We start from the raw sequence: 19,940 nt of genomic DNA, 5'->3' as shown, positions 1-19,940 counted from the left end.
TTACTCTTCCACACGCTGTTGTGGCAGGTTTAATTTGCTACTTGGACCAGATAGTTATCTTTTCTCTTCTTATGCTTTTCTTTATCTCCCCTTGCATGACCCCCTTAAAAGAGTCAAAAGGGTCTCCGTCCATTTTTATTATTCTTTCTGAATCGTCTTCTTCCCATTGTGGATTGTAGCAGACATACAGCATATGTGAGGCAAAATACACTTTGTTATACCTAGACGAACAGAATGGCTATGCATGGTGCTTGCGTTTTAACTTGGAAAAAAAGCCTGGAAAATGTGGACGTGATATCAGATGTGTGGCAGACGTGAAGTTGTATGCTGGGATGTTACTAGTGTACAGGCTTCCCTAAACAACTAACGCCTTTTAGTAATTCAGTTCTTTGCTCAAGAACATTAAGCAGGTCAGGTTTGTAAAACCGAGCTTGAGCAGTTAGGCCAGTACTTCTGGGTTCTGTGGCACTCTACCAGGGGGGTCTGTGCAATGTTTTCAGATTCATTCTTTTAAATTGTCATGATATAAAAATGTGTATTTATTTTTATATAAGGCTTCATTGTTCAACAAATAATATTTTTAAATCATAAATTGTTCATAGATAATAAATTGTTGCTTTCTAATTTAACAGATCTATAACTCTTAGAATCTGCAAGTATGTTTATTACATGTCTAATCTTTCTAATACATTTCTATTGTGTTTTCATAACTAAGACTGAAATGTAAAAAATAGACTTTGTCAAATTACACACTTGGTGGAAAAATACAAGAATGAATTGCTAATGATTGACTTATATGGAATTTAGTCTATATCCACGACATTCCACATCCGTTGCTGCCGGAAATTCCGGGGGATGTGTCCTTTTCGGCCGGATGTCCGTTACCTTCCGCTTTCTTTGTGTTGTAATTTTAAACTCCGGTGGATTTCTGAGGACTATGGTTAACTGCTCCTCAGATCTCTGCAGGGTAAATCCGGACAGCTAGCTAGACTATCTGTCCAATCTGAGTTTTCTGTTGCACGACTAAAACAACTTTTGAATGTACACATGTTCCACCAAAACAAGTTCCTTCTTGAGGCTATTTTGCAGCGGCGCCGTGGCTCTGCGCTGCGCTTAGCGCCGCCCATGACGATTGGGATTGGTTTAAAGACATGCCAATTAACCAGAGTACGTTTTTCTACCGTCCCGGAATGCTGTGTGGACTAGCCATATGGAATATATATATATATTTAATTTAATTATTTGTTTGGAAGGATTAGAATGACTTGATTGTGCCATGTAAAATTTGGAAAAAGATTCAACATCAAAGTGGTCCTAGTGGGGCTTTGTCGGTCATTGACCTTTGATGTCACTAATTGGCTCTGGGTTATTTAACCCTCAAGCACAACGTCTTTTCTTTTTAATAGATAAAGTAAATAAACAAGGTTGTGTAAAGTGGTTAAATTGGCTTTTGTAGGGAGGGGGAGCCCTTATTTACGGAGAATGGTCGTCATTCAAAATCGTGCCGTAAAATGACTTAATGTGTTTATACACCAAATGGGCTCTTTTTCCAGTATTAATGTGAAAGGTAGGGTTGATTAGTTATTCAAACAAAGAGAAATACTTCACAATTCATTTACTTTATTATTATTTTTTTTTTTTTAACCTTTTATAGGCTAATGTTAACAGGCAAGCAATGGATTTCACCCTTGGAAAATGTATGAAATTGAACATGTTTGAAAATATTGGTTGGCAAATATGTAAACATCTTTTTAAACAAGAAAATTATGTTGATTTAAGAGAATCAGAAACCACTATTATAGCCTTTTTAACAGTGATTGGCTGGCCCAGCTTGTTAATAGCCAGTGTATGTTCATTTTAGCTTCCAGTTTGTTAGATGGCACCAACATTTGGTCTAATAATAACTGGCCTGGCAAGTCAAAGGCCAAGGTTTTGCTTCCAGATTTGTTTGGTGACTTATGATGTGGAGGTCTGGGGGTACACTTCATTTTCTGCATTTTGGTGAATTTGTATGCACCTATTTCTACCTTTATCTTTATGTAAAGGGAAACATTAGGCTACAATCCAAATATAACAACATAATGGAAAATATTGCAGTAAGGCTGTCAGGAATTCTGTATTGCTTTCATCTATTTATTCTCCTTTTAGATTGACTTTTCTAATTATATCTGAGTCAGCACACACGTAGCTTAGGCATCATTTATTCTTCCCTGCATCTTTTGTTGGGGAAGTAACCTCCGTAAATGTGCATATGACAATTATTCACCTCAGTGATACATTATTCATTTAATGTATTAATAAACCTCTTGATTGTAATATTTCAGATTATTGAACAAGATTTCTGCTCATGTCCAAAACTTTGTGCACATTCAAAATATAACTCATCCCATCTGTGCTCTCTGAGATTTGAAGGAGTCGTGATATTTTGTGAAAAAAATAATGTTATAATATAGGCTATTACAAGAATAAAGTCACTATATTTTAGAAAATAATCATTATTAATTATTAAACACTGTTCAACCTAGATTCTGATCTCATATTAGTATAAGCTTAGTCTCGCTTTGCCAGTCCTGCCTCCTCAGTGCTGCGAAGGAGGGTCTGGCTAGTCCACACAGCATTCCGGGATGGGAGAAAAACGGGCTCTGTTTTTTTTTTTACATTTCTTTAAACCGATCACAATTGTCATGGGCGGCGCTAAGCACTGGACAGAGCCACAGTGCAAAATATCCTTGGGAAGGAACTTTTTTTGGTGGTACGTGTACGTTCAAAAGTTGTTCTAGTCGTGCAACAGAAAACTCAGATTGGACAGATAGTCTAGCTTGCTGTCTGGATTTACCATAGTCCATAGTCCTTAGACCGGAGTTGGAAACGACATCCGGACGAAAACTGTCAATCCGCAGCAATCAGCAATGGAGCAATCCCGAAAGTGGAACGTCATGGATATAGACTAGAATGAGCTTGAATGACGGTAAACCAAATCAGAAACTGGTGATTTAGCATCTGTGTGGCATATATTACTAAACAAACTATAGGCTATACTAGTATAATAAAAGTAGCCTATACTAAAATACTAACTAGTGATCTAACCGTATCGATGACTTAGGCTACATCACAATTTCATGTCTCTTTAATTAAGCATCAAGTTAGGTAATGGAAGTAAAACATCTCTTCCAAGATGTTTTTCAACCCCAATTTTAATTTTAAACTGGGTTTGGCTTTAGGACTTTTTCAACATTCATTATTCATTCAGTATTCATTATGAGCATGCGCTTACTTTTTCATACTGTTGATACAGCAGTTCCCTGAATGCAGTTTAACCTGATTAACTTACCGATACATAAAAAGCCTTGTGCCAAAATGATCTATTGATCTGCCATAATTGTCCTCATATACTGTTCCCTACTGTTCTGGTATCTATTATGTTGTTAAATTAAATAATTATTATGTCGAGCTGAGGGCACCATTTCATTTCCTTGCTAAATAACTGAATAATCTCTCCTCCTTGTGTTACATGATCTGCCTTTACTTTCTATTGTTTTGCACACACTGCAAACCCATCTGAAAAAAAACCTGTTTTTCTGAAAAGCACCTGTGCATCAGTGTCTAAAAATAGGATATAACACTGAAACAAATAAGCCATTCGAAATATCAACTTTGGACTATGTCAGAGGAAACAGGTAAGAACATAGCAGGAAGTTTCCCTTTCACAAATGTTTAGTTTATTGATTTACACATATACAAATACTACAGATTAAATACACATAATCAATACAAGTTGTAATGGAGAAATGCAAAAAACCTTAGAGGGGCTTAATCTGGGCACTCTCCAATGCATAGTCCAGTTAAAATAGAGACTAAAATACAGAGGAAAAAAAGCCCAAACTAAAATTACACACAATGTCAAATCAACAGAATAAATATGAGAGGTAAAGTAATATTAGCAGTTACATGAGTTGTTTACAAAGACATTCCATAGGGATATTGCACAGATAAAAACAAACCTTTAACAGCTTTCTCAAATTGTACAAAGTGTTGTGTTGTTGAAAAATCTGATGGCAAAGCATTCCATATCACGGAACCTCCTGTAATTTAAACCAAACTGAAGTTGAGATGTTCGACAGGAGGCCTGAATTTGTAGTTATATCGAGTGGCGTGGTTATGAAGTTGGTAACTGTAAAAAAAAAAAAAAAAAAAAAAAAAAAGTACATTATAGAATGAAGAAAGTATTTTGTTTAGAGATTGGACAAATAAAGCAATCTGTAGTTGATTGACTTGATAAACAGTGATGATGCCTGATCTTAAAAACAGAAGTTGAGAAGAATTTTTATGCACACAGTAGATGATTTGTAATGCCCTTTTCTGAAGACGAAAAACAGGGACACGTTTAAGTGGGATGAGTACTTCCCCATACAGAGTTACAGTGGTGTATTTAAGAATAAACCATAGAATAATATAAAAGCATGGCAACCTCCGTGTTTATCATGGAACAGACTTTTCCCAAGATCCTAACACTTTTTGTAATATTAGGCTAGTTGTGACTGTACTAATTTGCTTTTTCCAAGAAAGACTCACCAAGTTGTACACAAAGAAATCTTGTAGGCTGAACTCTGTCCATAATAGTATTGTTTATATGAAGACTGATCAGCATTTCTTGGTCGAACAATAAATAAAACATAACCTGATTTCTTAATATTAAGAAATAATTTGTTACAGTTAAACCAATCATTTAACTCAATGAGTTCTTTTTTTAACACTTTCACTATTTTATCAGGGTCTTTATGGGAATAAACCGTTGTGTCATCAGCAAATAATACCTTATGAAGTTTGTTTGATACGTTGCATAGATCATTAATATAGATTCAAAATAATTATGGCCCAAGAACCGATCCTTAAGGTACACCACAAGTGACATTGCAAAGAGAAGAATTGATATCATTGATAGAGATAAACTCTTTCCTGTCTTTCAGATAACTTGAAAACTTGAGTAATGTGGATTTTTTTTTATGGGAAAGTTAAGGGTAGAAGAATAGAATGACTAACTGTATCAAAAGCTTTACATAGATCTAAGAAAATCCTACCAGTGCTTTCTGTTCTATCTCAAGCTATAATTCAATTCGATTTTATTTATAGTATCAAATCATAACAAGAGTTATCTAGACTGAGACTGAGATGTGAATCTGTTTTTCTGGATTTTCCCAAACATCTGCCCACCCAGATATCCTCTCAAACATCCAGACAGAGCTGTGAAATGGAAATGCCATGCTAAGGGCTACAGGAGAGAAGTAAATCCTTGATGTTAGATGGGCTTAGACTGGGGGATATTGCAGTCATTTGGACAGATTTATTTTGAATCAGGCAGTGCCATATGAACAGAGTGATAGGAAAAGTTTGCGACAATGCTAGAGTGGATTTGTCTCTTTGTGAAGTTAATGAACATAAGGGAAAATGTTTTGGCAGGTTTTGTGCTCTGTAGCTTAAAGTATTTAAAATCAACACTATAACTTCTCTTGCTAGGAATTCACTCTTGTCTGTTCTCAGGGCACTGATTCAAGAGTTTCTGTTGTGGAAATATACTAAAGTAGTCAGTTTGGCTTAACTCTGAAGAATGATCTTTTTGTGTGGTATAATTAGCAATATTGAGTTGAGGCCTAAAATGGTCTCGGTGTGATGATTCAGCCGTCCTATGAGGTATGAATGAGATTGATGTTAATTGTTCTCACTTTGGACTCCGCTGAAAATCCTTAATACAAACTAAAGATGTATGGCAGAAATCTTCGAATTCTCTTAACATACACACATCTAGTTTGATTTTGCTGATGCCATTTGTCCTGTTTGTTATCACCGAGCATTGCTATTTATCCTTGGCTGTAGCTTAATTATGCTCGACCTTTTGATTAAGTGAATACGTTCTTTATTGCTCTTCAACAAGACAAATATGCGATAGCTGCCCAAGGCTACCAAGTTTTTTTTAATGAGAAAAATGATTCACAGATGAGTCACTCTTTTTGTGTTGTTGACTGAGATGCCTTTTGATTTGAATTGACATGAACACAGAAAAGCAATAGCATGATGAATGTTTTTTTTTTTTATTATAGACACCTAGGGAGAGCCACATCAAACAAATAAATGACATCCTGACACTGCTTTGCTGCAAAGATGGCTCCACTAGAAAGGTTATCTGATTGCAATCTGCGGGTTGCTTTGATGCTCTGACAGATTTATAATAATAGTGATTTCATATTGTTTGATGATGTCTCGATGTTGATTTTTATACTCCCCTATGTTGGCAAGAAGAAAGCGAGCAACAAACATCATGATTGTTCTCGCCTTGGGCAAATTGATGCTTAACAATCCAATTATCTTGAATAATATGATAAGTTTGTTTTATTGTCACAACAGAACAGAGGAACATCAAAATATATTAAAGTTCTGATAAATAAAATGTATAAAAATACAAACTTAATATATGAAACTTAAAGGGCCCTATTTTAACGATCTGAAACACAAGTATCAAACATAAAACGCAAGTAGCTTTGTGGGCGGATCTCGGGCGCTGTTGCTATTATACCGGCGGGATAAATGAGTCTTCTTGCGCCCAACGCAAATCTAAAATGGGTTGGTCTGAAGTAGCTAGGTGTGGTTTGGGCGTAACGTGAAATAAACCAATCAAAGCGTCATCTCACATTCCCTTTAAGAGCAGGCGTGCTTGTTCCATGGCGGATTGCTATTATGACGGCGGATTTGCCTGGCGCACACCAGCGGGAGCTGTCCGAGATGTGGCAAAGTAGGCTAATAAATGCCCGTCTTGGCCGGGTGGCGATGTTGCTGCGGTGCCACCTGCACCTCTTGTGCCCCTTCCTCCTCCCCCCACTCCATCTCAGTCCACCCGCTCCACCAGGAGCGCATCCAATCCCACCGTAGTTCAACATCACGTCTCCTTAAGTCCTCTAATATTTCCTCATTTATGTCATCAGCACATCCATAATTCATTGAAATGTTGTGTAAAACACAACAAGCCACAAAGAATGCAGCGACTTTTTGAGGACTGTACTGTAAAGTGCTCCTGACCTATCCAAACACCTGAATTGCATTTTCAATAATATTTTTCTTTGTAATTATGTGTGGTTTGCAAAAATGGTAACTGCTGCGTCCGTAGATGATAGAAGCAAAGAGTATGCGCGTTTTGCACACGCTACATTATGGCCAAGCATGCGGCCCTAAAATAGCATCTAAATAACGCGCTACTGACTTTAGACCAGGTTTTTCCTGGTCACTGGCGGAATTGTTTTCTGAAACTGCAAAATAGCACTTGGGAACGTTTGTGCCTGAACACGCCTCCTCTTTTCACTGAACCGCCCCCGGGAGCGCAAACCCATTCCCTAATTTACCAACGTGCGTCTGTGGAGGGAAAAGTCCGCTGTGCGTCGGGTGCAAAACAGGAATGATACATGCGTCTGTGTACAAAGGCAATTTCGCTGAGTGCAAAATAGGGCCCTAAGGGTTAAACACGAGTGTTGCCAACAGGGACGTTGTAGAGTGCCCTCTGGTGGAAACACTATGCAACGCCAACACTCATAACGTGGTTGAACGGTGTTTCGTCCATTTTTATTTAATTTTTTAAATATAAATTTATCGGCCATTATAAATGCCGATACCGATAATATCTGCCCGCCGATATATTGCTCTGGCTCTAATCCCAAAGCATTATTTCACACATTTTCATTATCAAGTTAGTATGACACTATGTTCCTGCAAAGAATTGTGAATTCAGCTCATCTGGTTTTGATCGCCAACATAGGGATTTAACTGAATATGTAAAGTTTCTGGTTTATCTGTGCAGAGTAATTTCCTGCCCAGACATTTTTTCTGGTCACGGAACATGTTGCGGTATGATTAGTAGTTGCTTGGACCATGAAATGGGGTCATTCAGTACAGACTAAGGAAGTGCGGCTGAAAGACATGGGGACTATTTAAATGTGAAATTGAGGTCAGTTACAGTGCGTTCATATGTTTGTCTTGATTTGTCTGTGTGGTCAGGATTCATTAGAATATTATTTTCCAATTACTTGTTTTCAATTTAATTGTGAGATCGTATTTTACACACTAGTGACAACATGAAAGACCTACACTAAGTTTTGGTCCAAGGGTAGTTTTTGAGCTGCAGTCTGAGAAATCTCAGTTAATTCAGTATTTTAAAACCATGCTACTTCTATGAAGGAGGTTTCTCAGGACATTGACTCACAGTCTTAGACTTCTAACATAACGAGTAGTGAAAGTCAGCATGCTCAACATGTACTATCATTTCCCCTACCCCAAAACACTTCAGAGGCACTGTCAGCTGACATGAGTCATTAGGAATCATGGGTGGGTTTTCATCTGTTTTCTGAGGCTGTGAGGATGCTGACTTGCCACTGACCGGCCAACCGTCTCACACCCTCTGATTAGGGATCAGTAATGCCCGAGGGTAGGAGACAGCCTGCACATTTTTTGTTTATGTATTTCTTGTTATGCTCGTTTCACTTAGTATGTTTAAATTAAGAATAACATTTCAAATTTTTAGTATTTGGTGCATTTTCCTTGATAATCAAGCAAGTACACTCATGATAACATTTTATCGCAATCACAATGGCAGTATTGTAAATCGCATTATGACTTTTTCTCCAAATCGTGCAGCCCTACTCCAAATGCATCTTGACTGATCAGTTGTGATCGGATCTCACTTCCCGCTCTACTGTATATGCAAATAAACACATACATCATTTGTACGTATATCGGTGGACTGGTTGTGTGTGTGCGTATATATTTCCGTTGTTAAGCTCATATAAATCATACATTAGAAGTGTGCGATGACCACTGAAAAAGCGCTGCCTACAGTCTCTGTTCCATGTAGCTTGTAACTGAATCTCTGTGGTTTGAAGTGTAGTTTCTATCTACTTTATTTTACATTTAATTTTTGCTTATAGGAGTCGTATTAAGTTACTTCTGATAAAGACCCAGCATTCCCTAATATTGCTGTTTCATAATAAAAGCTTTTAAAAAACAAAATAACTACTAATAACTGCTTCTAAATAGTTACTCCAGCACTGACACAACGCTGTGGAGATAGGTCTGCCATTGGAAGACTACTAAATAGCAACAGCAGCTGTTTCGATGTAAGAGCTGGAATGTATGTGGTAATTTCCTACATATTCGTGAATTCAGGGACATTTTATGAAACTAAAAATAAGGTTATTGTCTACCATTAGCTGCCTTTTCCAGGCAACCGTGGGGCACAGAGCTCCAGACAGCTGGGGGATATAAGAGCAGGCAGCACTGGATAAAAAACGCTGACACATGACTGAGTATGATAATAACCTCAAAAACACAGGATTCACTCTCAGTGGTTTCTGTGACATGAGAAGTACTTGAAAGGGGTTCATAGTTCTGTTCACAGTTGAGCAAGCGGTCCTTAATGTGGCCCAGGACACTTACACGGACACACTGCTATGTGAATGTGGCCAGATGTGGCCTAATCCACCTCCCAATGTGGTCTGAGTGATCGACCTCTGACAGAACAAGACCTCTGAGGTGTTTGAATGTACAAATTGTGTTTTTTTTTTTTGGCAGCCTGGAGAGAGTGTGTTGGTGTGATGTACGTGCTGGCAGGTTTAGGTGAAGGATCTGGTTGAGCCGGTTTCTTACTATCAGCGTATAGACCAAACAGACTTCCCCAGCAACCATGCTTTTCCTTTTTGCAAATGACAGAATGCCCCCAGCCACTTAAACTTTCATCACCTTGCAGTCAGTTGCCACAGTATTCCCAAGAAAAACAACCTGCCCTGTGAGTTCTCAGTTAATCCAGGCCCAAATTTTTAGTTCTCTTTTAGGTAGGATTAAAATAGCATGACAAGCACATTGTTTTGTCCTTTGGAAACAAAACAGGTTCTCCAAATGGGAGATGTTTGGTTTCTGCACTGACCAGGAATCAATTGCTTTGGTTTGTGTCTTGCAGTACATTCTAGCTTAGAGGTAAACGCACACAAGCCCACTTGAACGCTGTCTGCTTTATAGTAGATCATCAGTGGATCACCCTACCACTGTTTACAGTGGGTCTGCACCCCTTCATCTTTACAAACCGACTGCTCGGGACTCACAATTTCCAGCCCTGCACTCTTACACCTACCACCCCCACCACCACCACCCGGAGATGCACATGGACCCTGGAGTCAAGGGGAAACAAAGCTATTTCTCCTCTCCATTGGCTCACCTCTCACACCAAGCCTTCAACTCTGGTGGTCCTAAAGAGAGATTGATGGGCTTCCCTCCATCACTCACTGACTTGAAGCAACGTTGGCACAGTGGTTAGCTGGTGGGTCCCTCCGTGGGGTGCCTGTGTGTTTGTATCGGGTCATGGCACATGATAGAGACAAGGAGACAAAGCAAAACAAGAGAAATATGGAATAAAATAGAGTGCAGTAACAACACTGCTGTCACCTTGGAGAATAGTGCTATAAAAGGTAAATCCTCGCTTGGTCATTATGGAAGTGTCCATGTTCTTCACATTTGTAGTTCTAAGCTGGTTTGAATCGACCCTGCAGGGTTTTTTTCAGCTAAGTGGCACCCTGTCTTCATGCACAGGCAAAGACAATGAGATGTATTGAGGTTGCTTTACGTTACTGTCTTGTTTGAAGCATCAGCAGGTTCTGAAATTACATAGAATGAATGTGTGTGTATGCTCATGGATGTGTGTGAAAACCTCTACTCTCCCTGGTGTAATTGTGTCCCTAATTCACTCCTCGATAAACACTCATTAGATTTAACCTTGCAGCACAGCCTGCAGTGATTTCTCAACGTATTTCTTATTCTCTCTCAACCTCCTTCCCCTCTCTTCACCTCCTTTTGTTGTCTTCCCCCTTTTTATCCCCACCCCTTTCTTTTCTTCTATCCTGCTTTAATACCCTCCCCCTCATTTCCTGTATTTTGTTTTCTACTCTCTTTCCTTCTTGTATTTCTTGTTTTCTTTATCTTCTCTATACCGTTAGCTAGCCTCCTTTTTTTTCCCGTCATATAGGCCTACTCTATAGGTCTTTTTTTTTCTTCTTACGGCTCACTGTTTAGAAGGCCATCTATTGAGAGGTGATCGCATCCACAATCGTGCATGAAGCTTTTATTACATTACATTTACACCCACCAATTTACTCATTATTTTATCATACTTTTCAAATGTAATCTTGAGAACACATCAGAGACATTTTGAAAGATGTTAGGAGATAAATACGAAGAGCATTATGGTGGGTCATGTTGAGACATGAGAATAACGTGGTGCAATACATTTCAAGTCTTTAAAGGTTGCGTGGTTAGTCCATTAGCAGACAGGAGAAAAGTAGTAGTAGTAGTAGTAGTAGTAGTAGTAGTAGTAGTAGTAGTAGTAGTAGTAGTAGTAGTAAGACTAGAAGGAGCAGTGGCATAACAGTCGTAGCCTTGAGACATGACATAGTTCCTAAACTTAATATTTCCCAGCTGGTGCTCCTGTGGACAGATGATGAAACCCACATGAGCACAGTATTTCTTTGCTTTGTGAATTTCACATGCAAACCCCCTTTTTAGTGCACAACTTGAATGGCACTGCTTCTCTCTTCACAGGCACTTCATTAGTTGTGGGTGGGTCCCCTAAAAGTTAAATATAATGTTATTATGTTTGGAAGACTCGGTTGCCAATAGAAGGACAACATGGGAACATCACAATTAAAAAGTTTAAACACAAGGAAGACCCATTCTGTTTTTTGAGGTCAGGGATTTTCCTCGTTTTGACACTTAACACTGGGAAACCTTTGTATCCAAGCGGATTGATGGTGACTAGGCATGGGCCGGTATGAGATTCTGACGGTATGATAACCTTCAGCAAAAATTTCACGGTATTACGGTATTGCAATGACCGCTATAAATGTATTATTTTTGAAATGTCGGTAAAAAAATTTTTTTTTTTACATTGAACACAATGTATTTTATTTTGAAACAGGAGAGGGATTTCTAAACTGCATTGGAGATTCATAAAAAAAAAACAGGTCATACCTTAGGAACGGTGGTTTTGAAACCGTGACTTTTTCAAACCTTGGTATACCCTGAAACCGGTTACCGGCCCATGCCTAACGGTGACTGGAATTATTTCCAAAAACCAAGTGTTTTCTTGGGTGATAAACAGACTGTGACAGTGATTTATGGGTTTATTTTATGCAGTTCTAAAACGGGGACTTGTCCGTTGGTGTTGACAGCAAAGTGTGTTGCCGTTCTTGCATGCCGAAGACAAAATTATACCTCCACTTTTCTGTCTGTGCAAAGGGGATGGGGGATCAGTGTTCTCACTCAATCTGAATAATCTTAGACTTCATCATCTGGTTTTAATAATGCTCTATTCCAGCATTTAGTCACATTGATACCAATGAATCCAGAATAGTGACATTAATATAGTAAGTCTATTTCAGTGACACTATGCAAACAACCACACATCTGCAAACTGGAACATGCTGTTGACAGTATGTGTGAGCCAGGCGTCTCCGTCAACCTTTGGCTCTAAATGCTGTTTCTGCTGCCAAGCTTCAAGACAGTGAACAGAAAAGCAGCCGGGTGGCTAAGTGGCCATGTGTCTTTCTTCCTTAGTCTTGCATTGCCAGACCTTCCTCCACAGCGTTGCGGAAGAGGGTCTGGCTAGTCCACACAGCATTCCAGGATGGGAGAAAAACATGCTCTGGTTTATTGGCATTTCTTTAAACCAATCCCAATCGTCTTGGGCGGTGCTAAGCGCTGGCAGGAGCTACGGTGCCGCTGCAAAATAGCCTTGGGAAGGAACTTGTTTTGGTAGAACGTGTAAGTTCAAAAGTAGTTTTAGTCGTGCAACAGAAAACTCAGATTGGACAGAGTCTAGCTAGCTGTCTGGATTCACCCTGCAGACCATAGTCCTCATAAATCCACCAGAGTTTAAAATGTCAACACAAAGAAAGCAGAAGGTGATGGAAATCTGCCCAAAGAAGAGGGACATTCGTCGGAATTTCCGTCGGCACCTGAACAATCCCGGAAGTAGAACGTCGTCGATATAGACTACTTCCTTCCTTACGCTGCCCTTAAGAGTTGACACACCCAGATATAGAATCCGATTGCATTGATTGCAAGTTTTTTAATTTTTTTATTATTAAAATAGTTTTACATGATTCTGAAAAAGTGGTGATAACTCTGAGATGGTTATCTCATAATTCTTATTCATCTTAAAAAATTCTGAGCACACTTGATGATGCATGCTGTGTCACGTTGGCTCTCATCTCCACCCAGATTTCCGAGAGATCCGTATGTCAGAATTACATCATTAACTACATCAGAATTATGAGAGGTTTGCTTGGATAGCACAAATCCAATCTGTCCAGCCATCTGTGAATCATTTGCTGAATGCTAATCTACATGGTACATGGGCTGTGATCATAATACATTTTTATAGGACCCTCTAGCTGTTTCAGTGGAGCTTCTGAGAGGCTAACCGTGTAAGACTGTATGCTGGGCATTGTCAAGGTGCAAACATGTAGAGTAATGTGAAGAAGGGCTTAAGGAGTGCTCAGCAAACCTTTGTCTCGATTAATTAAAGATTAAAAAGCACTGCTTAATGTTTGCCAAGCCTATTCATTATCATACCACAGTAGTCAGCACTATAGGAGAATAGTGAATATTTTGCCAAGGCTCTGTGATACTCTACAGATTAAATGCTCAAGCTAAATAAATACACAATTATGCACTTCAAGATGGAATCCAGCCACATAGGGATGGGGATTGTTCATTTTTATTGATATTGATACCATTTTCGAGACTGCTTAACGATCAGAGTCTTTATCGCTACTTTTCTATTATTCGGTGGAAAGACAAGGCGCCAAATTCATAATCTCAGCAGAACTATTTTTGCTTTTATTGCAAAAACTGAGTCTGTGACTGTTCCGCTGTTCCGAGCTGATTAAGCGGCCCACAGAGCGTTGCTCTCGGTAGCCAGTCCGAATATGATTTGCGGTGGGGATGCTAGTCTTTACCTACGGTCTTTACACACACATTCTGCTCGTAAATACTTTTTCCGGTATGCGCAGGCATCTATTTTCAGACATTATGTTATATGATCCGCTGGTCTCGATCGCAGTATCGATAAGCTCGGACCTTATTGATTTTTGAGAAATTTTGAACCGGGTCCTTAATAAAACCAGGTCTCGTCGAGACCCATCCCTACTGGCACATTAGGCAGCACATTAACCCTGGACAAAAACCCAGAGAAACATGGTTAAATGTGGTGAAATTTCTGTTCTGGGTCTTAAACTAAATCATCGAGATAACGTCATGCTTTTATCTGTGTTTGCATGATGGATCATTTGGCTGGCTTTCACATTTTAGAACAAACAAGAACAAATCCCATTGGCACTTGGCTGCGTGTTAATGGAGGTGCTGATAGATGATTATTCCATCAGCGCAGCCATTACAGAACTACATTACAAATGATAGTGACATCTCGGAAAGCAGAGAAGAGGCCATGTTGGGAAGGTATGAGATGAGCCCCTTGTTCAGTTTTATTCAGGTGAGGCTCTCCAGATAGAAGACAGAGGCTTAGTCGTGTTAAAACCCTGGTGTGCAGCTTTGATCTTTTGAAGGCTTTGCTCCATTGCACTCACCTCGACGTGATTTGAGCGTACAGCCCATTGATCTGGAGTCAGATATTCTACTGCCGCATCACAGCACTCGTTTAGAAGAGTTAACCTTAGGTGTTTGCTCTGCAGAGTGTATTCTTTAACAAAGGTTTGGCAATTTTACCAAATTACCTTCAGTGCATGTTTGGTTTAGTGTACTGACGGGTATGTACAAGATAGTGAGACAGTTTTTTGTTGTTTAACTCTTCACCTGTACCTGTTTGAGAGGTTTGAATTTCCCACGTCCTTGTTTAAACATATTGCAACTTGCATAATGTAAAATCAAATATGACCCCATTCTGTTGCAAGGTGATGCACTGCACTTACTCTCTTTCCCTCTCTTGCTATTTAATCTGTTCATTTAAACTATTAAACATCCTTTGTCCTTGATCTCTTTCCTTTCTCTTTGTCTCACTTTCACTCCTTGGTGTCCTCCCCCTTTTCTGCCTGCCTTTCTCACCTCACTTTTACTTTTCTCTTTCTCTTTTAACCTACGCGGATGTTTCCCATTAATGTTGAGAAGTAACAGTGAGGTAAAAGTGCTTTTCCTATGTGTTGCCTGTTTCCTGTCCAGGGTCAATGAGCATTTCCTCAGCTATGGAGCAAACTCCTCCCTCACTCAGTGGGAAGGTGGAGTGCTAATATGAGACAAAAACATAGTACCTGTTTATGATGTACAACGGCAAATGAACACAAAAATAAATAGAACTTACTGTCACCAAGTAGGTGACGATAGTAACAAGCTTTGAATTACACAATATCCCAACTTTATCAGGGTGACTTGAGTGCAGTTTGGAAATGGAAGTTACGCACCACAGTTGTCTGGATCTCGTGGCGCAACGGTAGCGCGTCTGACTCCAGATCAGAAGGTTGCGTGTTCAAATCACATCGGGGTCAATGATGTCTAAGTCCTTGATTGTTTGCTTTTAGGAAATGTTTACGAAAGTCTAGGACTTTAAAACAAATATTAGCTGTTACTTTATGCCAAAACGTCCTTACAGTTGAGATAATTCTACACTTCATATTGCATTCAGCTGTGACCAGAGCCTATGCTGTGGGCAGGGCTGGAGTGGTATTCTTTATGACAAGAATGATGTGGTAAAAGCCTGCACGCCTTGATGATGTTGTAGGTTTACAGTACGCCCGGAAAAATTGCATTAGCACTTGTTAAATGTAGCTCTTCACATAGTTTAATGTTGCTGCTTCTTCTGTGGAATATTATCCTTTGCAAAAGAAGAGAGCCTTTCTAAGTGGCCTGCATGTTTCTTCCTCCAGCAATCATAAAAAACACACACAGACAGATCCAGATCCTCCAGAGACTTATTAATGTAAATAGAGCTGTTAACTGGGCTTATATTGAAATATGATAGTCCTTACACGCACAATGCCACTTTCCACTTGACTTTGTCAGTTCTTGTGCAAGCAATCACTTATTATCACCAGCAAATAGAAGTTGTTAGAGAGCAGAGCCCCGTTTGAGGATTGGCAAGAAAGACAGAGTCCAACTTTTTCCAAATACACACACATCTGGACTGTCTTCTCTTTTAACAGCTTTTTTTTACATTGTTTACATATCATGTATTTCTGAGTCCAGTACTTTACTGTAACTGTGGCTCAGAGTTTCAGACGTCTCTGTTTGTGGATGTTGGATGTTCGCCCCAGTGATCCTTTGGAAAGTGGCTTTCATCAGCAGTCTTTCCCTGCCCCCTTTGTCTGTCTGTGCCTTCATGTCTTTTTTTCCTGACAACTATTCAGAAGTTCACGAGTTGCTGTCCAATTGGAAAGTCTTTGAAAAAAGCAGTTTATTTTGTTAAGATACTTCAAATTGGACTGTGTCTATTACCTGAACCAAACCTTTACATTTGAAGAGTGTATTTGCAAAAAAAGATAAAAGCCATTCTTAAAATAAATACTTCAACAACAGTTTGATTGGCATTCCCTTAAGTGCACAAAAAACAACCCCAAAAATAATAATAATTTAGGAATATTAATAAAAACGGAAATATTTAATTTTCAGTTGTGACATTCACTACACAACATATTTTTACAGCACAGCATATTGTCAGGTCATTATTTAGTGCTGTTACCTGACTAGAACTTTTTTTTATTATTATTATTTTTAGGCCTTTATTCGATAGGACAGCTTAGACATGAAAGGGGAAAGAGAGGGGAAATAAGACGCAGCAAAGGGCTGCAGGTCAGAGTCGAAACCGCACCCATTGCGTCGAGGACTGAGCCTCCGTACGTGGGCGCCCGCTATTCCAGGTGAGCTACACAGGCACCCGCTGACTAGAACTTTCTGTCTGTAACAAAGAAGGTGAGGATAATAACAGGCTTTGATATACACAGTGTCCCTATGTCATCAGGGTGACTTGACTGCAGTTTGGAAATGGAAGGCGCAACCTACTGTCCTGACCTTGTGGCGCAACGGTAGCGCTTCTGACTCCAGATCAGAAGGTTGCATGTTCAAATCATGTCAGAGTCAAAGATTTTCAAGGCCTACAGCTGTCACATTGTGAGGTGTTAACCCAGTGAATGACTTATGACTGGCTGTTTTGCTGTATATGTATGTATGTTTCCATGGTGGAGCTTTACACTTTCTTTTCTACCTTAACGGACATGCATAGTGTGTGAATGAGCTGCATAACTGGAGACTTAAATTAATTACAGTAAATTGTGTTCAGACAACCAGAATAACCAGAATTATAAGGGAGAATGGATAAACGATATGAACAAGGAATTAAATACACAGGTGAAGATAGCTATCTGCTACGAACTATGTCTACGATCCTGATGACGTGGACAAGCAAGAATATCTCTGCGTCCATCTCTACATCAAAGGAGGCACCGAAAGAAGCGTAGAGGAATTTTTAATTTTAGGGAACATACATTTAAGAGGGTTGGGAGAAAACAAATTGTATATGCTCAGAGCTCTGGTGTTAGTAGCACATAAAATGATTACGAGAAACTGGCTTAAGCCCCACCCACCCACCCAACACCAGTGGTCCCAAAGAGTCAAAGCTGTCAATTGTACGGAAAATATAACCGCAAAATTACAATTCAGGATGGTACTTAGAGAGGTGGTCGCCTGTCATACAGTATTCGGCAATGGAATAATGTGTTGAATTAGAACTGGACACTTGCAATTAGGAAAGTAACCTCTCAAATCTTGCGCGTTCGTAGTAGCATGTCGATTATTGTGTATATAAGTGCCTTTCAATACTACCTGTTTCTGTACCATGTTGTGTGAGACACTTTGTCAAGGATCTTGTTTTAATAAATGTTTAAAAAAGAAGTGTGGAGGAATTAAAAACCGGCTGCCACTTCTCTGCATCCTGCCTGTCAGTGTGCAGGCGTTGGTCGGTGAGCTTGGTGGCCTCTGTGTCTGCGTCGGTTTCCAGTGGGATGTCGGGAGCTTTGGTGTCCTTTCTCTAATCCACGGCTGGATCCTGGTGTGCCGGTGCCATTCAACCGGCTGACTGGCAGCCACTTTCTGCTTTATAGTGAATCATGCACAAGTGGAAGGAACTGATGGAATTGTCTTTCATTTCATGAGACAAATGAACATTTATTAATTAATTGATTGACTAACTTCTTGCATGTTTTTCTATAGGCCTATACGTTGTGAGACGTGGGGCAGTGTGGGTGGACTCCGGATTGGTTGAAATGGGCCACTTTGCTCAAGCCAAGATACATTTTTTATGGAAACCCAGTTTGCTATTGCCGGTCATTATCAGAGCTCAGGCTCTGTTTAGACTGTTTAGCCTGAAAATACATTTCTTAGGCTGTGTTGCATCATGCCATGTCATACCATGTTGGACACTGAAAGTGGACAAATGAGCCTCTTTGGTTGTTAAAAGATGACCGGTTAACTTCCCTTCTGGTATTAGTGTTTTAATATAGTATTCGAGAGCTCTTTATTGGGAACAAGAGGTAATTTTGTGCTCAGCACGTCCATTACAGATGTGGCAAGCATGGTGCACTGTCATGTGAGACCAAAGAGTTGCCACTCCCTCTTGCTGGCCTTTAAACTCCTGGGATCTTGTCTGCTCTACATATGTTGTTCTTGAGCCCGCTGGGATCTTTACACACACACGCACGCACACACACACACACACACACACACACACGCACACACAGTCTTCCCCAATGAGCTCCCTCCTTCCTTCGCTGTGAAGTCGAGGTGTGTGCTCTTGTGTAAAGTGTGCAAGAAAATTTCACGGTCACCGTCTGTTGCTTCTTCACAAACCATGACCAGCACACTCCTCAGTACATGTCAGGGTTGCTGGACTGGACAGGACTGGACATGATCTACAAGGTCACACTTCACAGCCTGAATCACAACTATAGCCACCTTTTTGAAGATATTCGGTGATGTTTAGATATTAAAAGTGACAATGTACACTTTAGAGGGAATACCTAAGTACACTGAGCGAGTACCAATGACCTAGATCCTTGCAAACATTAAACTGTTTGTCTAAACAATGCAATCATGTTTCTCTTTTTCCTGGCAAAATGCAATCAGTCAGATTAACGTCGTTCCTCGTATTTTACATTCCAAAAAACTTGACACTGGACACCCCATCCTGCCTTCTCACCATTCACAGATATGATGACAGAATGAGCTGCCTCATTTCCTGGCAGACTTTTTTTCGTAGCTTCTGTACTGTATGTGGATTCGAGTTACAGTTTGACGATTTCTCGACATGAGGATTGAAATTATGTTTCTATTTATACAGTACAAAATAGGTAGTAGCCTACATAATTATGTTTGTTCCACATTTAGATCCCAGGCACCTCCTACACACACACACACACACACACACACACACACACACACACACACACACACACACACACACACACACACACAAATCCTAGAAAACACACTGTGACCCCTCTCTGTGTTTTGACATCTGCAGTCTGTGAAAGAGCTGTGTGTGTCGTGACATCTTCACTGCGGGTTGTCTGTTCTGTGTGATTCACCCTGTGCTCTGTGTTTCTCTTGGCTTGTTTGGAGGTCCCATCTGACAAGCTCTGTGCTTGTGAAATAATAAACAAAAGTGTGCCGAAATTGTGCTGCTGCTTCTATAAGTAGACAAAGAGTCTCACAGTAGACAAAGAGTCTCACAGTGCTCAACCAGTTTTACTGAACTTGCAGGAACTACACTGACTCAGTGCCATTCGCAGCATTTTGTAGCCAATGTTAGATATTATTTGAGTAGAAACTGTCCAGCTAAGATGTCTTTGCTTTGC

At 39.8% G+C, this 19,940-nt stretch overlaps 1 protein-coding gene and 2 non-coding genes across 6 annotated transcripts in view; all 3 read left to right on the top strand.

The window, feature by feature from the left end:
* LOC114549067 (partitioning defective 3 homolog) overlaps positions 1-19,940 on the top strand; it is a 387,004-nt gene that overhangs the window by 17,568 nt on the left and 349,496 nt on the right. The window lies entirely within an intron of this gene.
* Positions 15,510-15,581, top strand: trnaw-cca (transfer RNA tryptophan (anticodon CCA)). The gene has a single exon. It is a non-coding gene; the product is annotated as a tRNA-Trp (tRNA).
* On the top strand, positions 17,098-17,169 carry trnaw-cca (transfer RNA tryptophan (anticodon CCA)). Its single transcript has one exon. It is a non-coding gene; the product is annotated as a tRNA-Trp (tRNA).

The sequence above is a fragment of the Perca flavescens genome, chromosome 22 (assembly GCF_004354835.1).
Source record: "Perca flavescens isolate YP-PL-M2 chromosome 22, PFLA_1.0, whole genome shotgun sequence".
Classification (NCBI taxonomy): domain Eukaryota; kingdom Metazoa; phylum Chordata; class Actinopteri; order Perciformes; family Percidae; genus Perca; species Perca flavescens.
The sequence above is the reverse complement of the archived record's forward strand: the minus strand, read 5'-3'. Positions and strand labels throughout refer to the sequence as shown.